Below are 4,459 nucleotides of genomic sequence, written 5' to 3' on the forward strand. Positions count from 1 at the left end.
AGCTCCAGCCCCGCCCCAAGATCCGGTTTTTTCACTTCTGATTGGCTCTGCGTTACTTACAGCCAAGTTCCTATTAGTCAAACAGACGCCCGTCACTCTGTCCCGCCCCAAAGAAGAACCCGCCCTTCAAAGCTTGCAATTGGCCAACTCGGAAGAGAAGTTCCAAAATGGGTCGGGTCATCGGATCATCTTTCCAATCACTACGAACTAATCATTAAGACCCCAGTCATAGGAAAAGGGCTGTTCCTTGGAGAGGGGAGGAAATCCCGGAAAAAGCCACTTGACTCCGCCCATCACCCCCTGCGACAGGGCAGGCATAGCCCACGGGAAGAAAAGGCTCAGGGGGAAGTGGGAGTGTCGGACGCGCATGCGCACGGGAAGATATTGGCCGTTGTTGGAAAGCTACACAAGTGCTATTAACATAAAAAAGACAGGTTGAGATCTGTCAGCGCTCGGAGCGTCCCAGCCCGCTCTAAGTACTTTGTAGGCCTTGGCTTATTTAAAGTTAACAACCCTGCAATGTAGGCGCTGTTATGATCCCCATTTTGCCCTCAAAGAAACAGACTCCAAGTACAGCCACTGGCCCCGCACCACAAAGCTTGAGAACGACACGTATTTTGTGCCAATGAGGCAGCAGCAGGGCGGATGGAGCTTATAGAATGAGGGGGGCGTTCTTTAAGAAAAAGAATACAAAATCACAAACACAAAATAGGGTATGAACATGCAAATTACTTTGCACATGAAACGACAACAAATTACATATTTGAAAGAGCTGACAAATACCGCAAACATTGCAAAATCCCAAAAGATGATAACGTAATGTTTTTATTAATTTACTGCCTGACCCACCTCTGTGATATGTTTCCTACTCTTTTGGCTTCACGTACTTATTTCACAACATCCTTATCTCCAGAGAGAAAAGTAAATTATCATTCCTCTCGCAAGCTTAACAGAACTTTTTTCAGTCGTTAGACTTTTTTAAAAGTTTCAGCTTTACAAGTCAGTATTGGGGATGCCATCTACAATTGGGGGGAATTTGTGAAAACTTTCATGCAGTTTGACTTACAGGTTAGTGGTTAAGTTCTGGAAAATGTTTCCACAGACTAGCTTCCGGCTCAGTCCTTTAAATTCCTGACCCATCTAACTCCCTTGTGCTTGTGCTCCTGAGCTGAGCCACTTAAAGGATAGTTCGTATCTCAGTAGACACTGGCCTTGCACGTAGTGAGTTAGCACCTTGGACAATAGGAGCATTCCTGGAAGTCGTTCCTACACCGTAACAACTAGGTAGGTAACTCAGGTATACCTGAAAGCGTCTATGAACCCCATCAAATATCCCCCACAACCCAGTCTAAATGCATCCTCAACTCCCAGTCCCCTCATATGGGTCCCATAAATGCCTGAGACTTCTCTAGCACCATATGGCAAAGAGAAGTGCAGCAGGGGGGAGGGAACTGGAAAAAGACGGTGGTAGTAACCAACTGCATTTTAAACATCCTCCTTTAAACGTCAGCCCATAAGAACGCATTGGTAAGGTCTTGGAAGGGCCAATGCACATCACCGGCCCTGAAGGTTATCTGAGCTTTACTATAAACCCACTCTGCACACCAGTCATTCTGCATTTATTGAGTGACCACTGTGTGCCAGAGGCTGGTACCAGAAATCCTACCCTGTGGCAAAATAGCTGGTCTTGACACTGCCACCAACCGGTTGTGGGTCCCCTTTCCTCTCTGGGTAGGAGTTTTCCTGCCTGAGAATTGAGTATTGCTAAAAGACTGACATTTGGGATTATGGTGAGGCCTAAATATAAAGTTCACAATACAGTCTGGTTAAAAACCAGTGCTTTGCAGTCAGAGAGACTTGGATTAGAACCCAAGACTTCCTCTTACCAGCTGTTGGAACTCCCACACATCATGCTTCTTCTGTGAGCCGCACTTTCTCGATCTATAAATAGAGTTCAATGCGTTCATGCATTCATGCATTCATTCATTCATTCATCAAACATTATTGAGCACCTGCTATGTTCCGGGAGCTTTCCAGGGTGCTGGATGTAAGCATGTCAAGTGAACAAACAGAAAAAGCTCATGCCTCAGTGAAAGGGATACAAACCATAAAATATAAATAAATAAATGTCAGGAGCAGATGCATGCTGTGGAGACAGCAAATCAGAGTAAAGGAGACAGGGTGGTCAGAGAATGTGTCTCAGAAAAGCTGGCATAGAGCAGAGACCTGAAGTAAGAGAAGGAGCCAGTCTTGTGGGTACAGGGGTAGAGCATTCCAGGAAAAAGCTACAGTCAGTGCAATGGTCCTGAGGTGGGAAACATGATGATGCATTTAAAGAATACTGCGGAGGACTCAGACAGGTAGCTCAGGTGTTTACAGCCTCAATCCAATACACTGAGGTTGCAGGTTTGATATCCAGTCAGGGCACATACAAGAATCAACCAACGAATGCATCAATAAGTGGAACAGCAAACTGATGTCTCTCTCTCTCTCTCACCCTCCCTCTCTCTCTCCCTCCCTCTCTTCCTCCTTCCTTCCCTCTCTCTCCCTTTTCCCTTCCCCTTTCTCTAAAATCAATAAGTAAAAAAAAAATAAAGATAAAATCAAATAAAAGTGAGGAGGTCAGTATTCAGTGAGTGGAATGTGGTAAAAGATGGCTGGGAGGGAGCCAGAAGCCAAGTCGTGTAGGGGTGAGTGAGTGAGGTCTCTGGGTTTTGCTCTGAAGGCAATGGGACCCATTGAAGGTGGAGGGACAATGGGACTCATGTCTTAAGTGGTCCTGCCGATGGCTGTGTGAAGAATGGGCCGTTAAAATAATTCAGATGAAATAACATTTTGATAGTTCCTCCAAAAGGTAAACATAGAATGACTGTATGACCCAGCAATTCCACACACCCAGGAGGATTGAAAACTGATGTTTAAACAAATACTTGTGCATGAACAGTCATAACAGCATCATGCAGAATAGCCAAAAGGTGGCAACAACCCAAATGTCTGTTCCTAGATGAATGGATAGACAAAATGTAGTATACCCTTGCGATGGAATGTTATTCAGCCGTAAACAAAACGTACAGTTCTGATCTATGCTATAATATAGACGAACCTTGCAGACACTATGCTAAGTGAAAGACACCAGACACCAAAGGTCACATACTGTGTGATTTCACTCCTACGAAGTGTTCAGAGTAGGCAAATCCACAGAGGCAGAAAGCAGATCAGTGGTTCCAGGGACTGTGGGTGGAAGTAAGAATGGGAAGCCACCGTTTAATGGGTGTGGGGTCTCCTTTGGGGATGATGCAAATGTTTTGGAACTAAACAGAGATGATGCTTTCACAACATGGCGACTATGCTAAATCTCTCCAGCTTGTGCCCTTTAAAAGGCTTCATTTTGTATGTGGCTTTCACCTCAATAAAAAATATTTCAGCAAAAGGTTAAAAAATAATAATTTGAATGAGAGATGATGGTGGCTTTTACGAGGGTGGTAGAAGTGGGGGGGTGGGACAGGATTAGGATCTGCATACCTTCTGAAAGAGCTGACAGAATTTGCTGATGGATTGGGTGTTGCGAGGGAGAAGTCAAATATGATGGCAAGGTTTTTTGATCTGAGAAGCTGCCAAAATGAAGTTTTCCTTTATGAAGTTAGGCGGCAGGGTGGGGGAGAGTGGGGATCGGGAGTCGGTTTTTGGACATGCGGAGGAACCTAACAGACTTCCAAGCGGAAGTGTTGAGAAGATAGGTGAATATATGAGTTTGAACTCCGGGGTGCGGTCCCACCTAGAGAGATGTAGAAATCTGGCAGGCCATCACCAAAGGAGGGATGAAGGAAGGAAAGAAAAGAGGACCAAAGGCTGAGCCCCAAGACCCTTCCATGTTTAGAAAACCCCAGATAAGGAAGAAACAGCAGAGGAGAGTAAGAAGAAATAGCCACTTAGAGAGGAGGGAAATCATCAGAGTGGGGTGTCTTGGAAGCCAAGGGGAGAAAACAAACCTAGGAAGAGGGTGTGGCCACCAGTGAGAAGACGCTATAGTCACACGAGGGTGGGTCACTGGACTATTGGCCTGAGCCACGTGGAGGTCACTGGCATCCTCAAGAGGTGATCTGGCCAAGTGGTCATGCCAAAGCCTGACCGGAGTGATCCCAGAAATTGGAGACCTTTGTATGGATCGCTTTTTTCAGGGTTTTGTTATAAAAGACAGCAAAGTGTTGGCAGTGGAACCAGACAAGGTGAGAAAGCATATTTGTATCAGGATGTGTCTTTATGCCAAAGAGAATGATGGAGAAGAAAGGGGAGAATTGATGATGCAGGAGAGAACTGCTTGACTTATGACCCTGGAGGGGGGAGAAAGGAGGGGATACAGCCACTGCAGGAGGAAGTGGCGTTGGCTGGGAGTGACCGTCGCTGGCAGGAGGAAAGGCAGCGAACGGGGCGCAGGTGCAGGTGGTGGGATAAATGTCCT

The sequence above is a fragment of the Artibeus jamaicensis genome, unplaced genomic scaffold, assembly GCF_021234435.1.
Source record: "Artibeus jamaicensis isolate MK-2021 breed Jamaican fruit bat unplaced genomic scaffold, CSHL_Jam_final contig_1526, whole genome shotgun sequence".
In the NCBI taxonomy this organism is placed as follows: domain Eukaryota; kingdom Metazoa; phylum Chordata; class Mammalia; order Chiroptera; family Phyllostomidae; genus Artibeus; species Artibeus jamaicensis.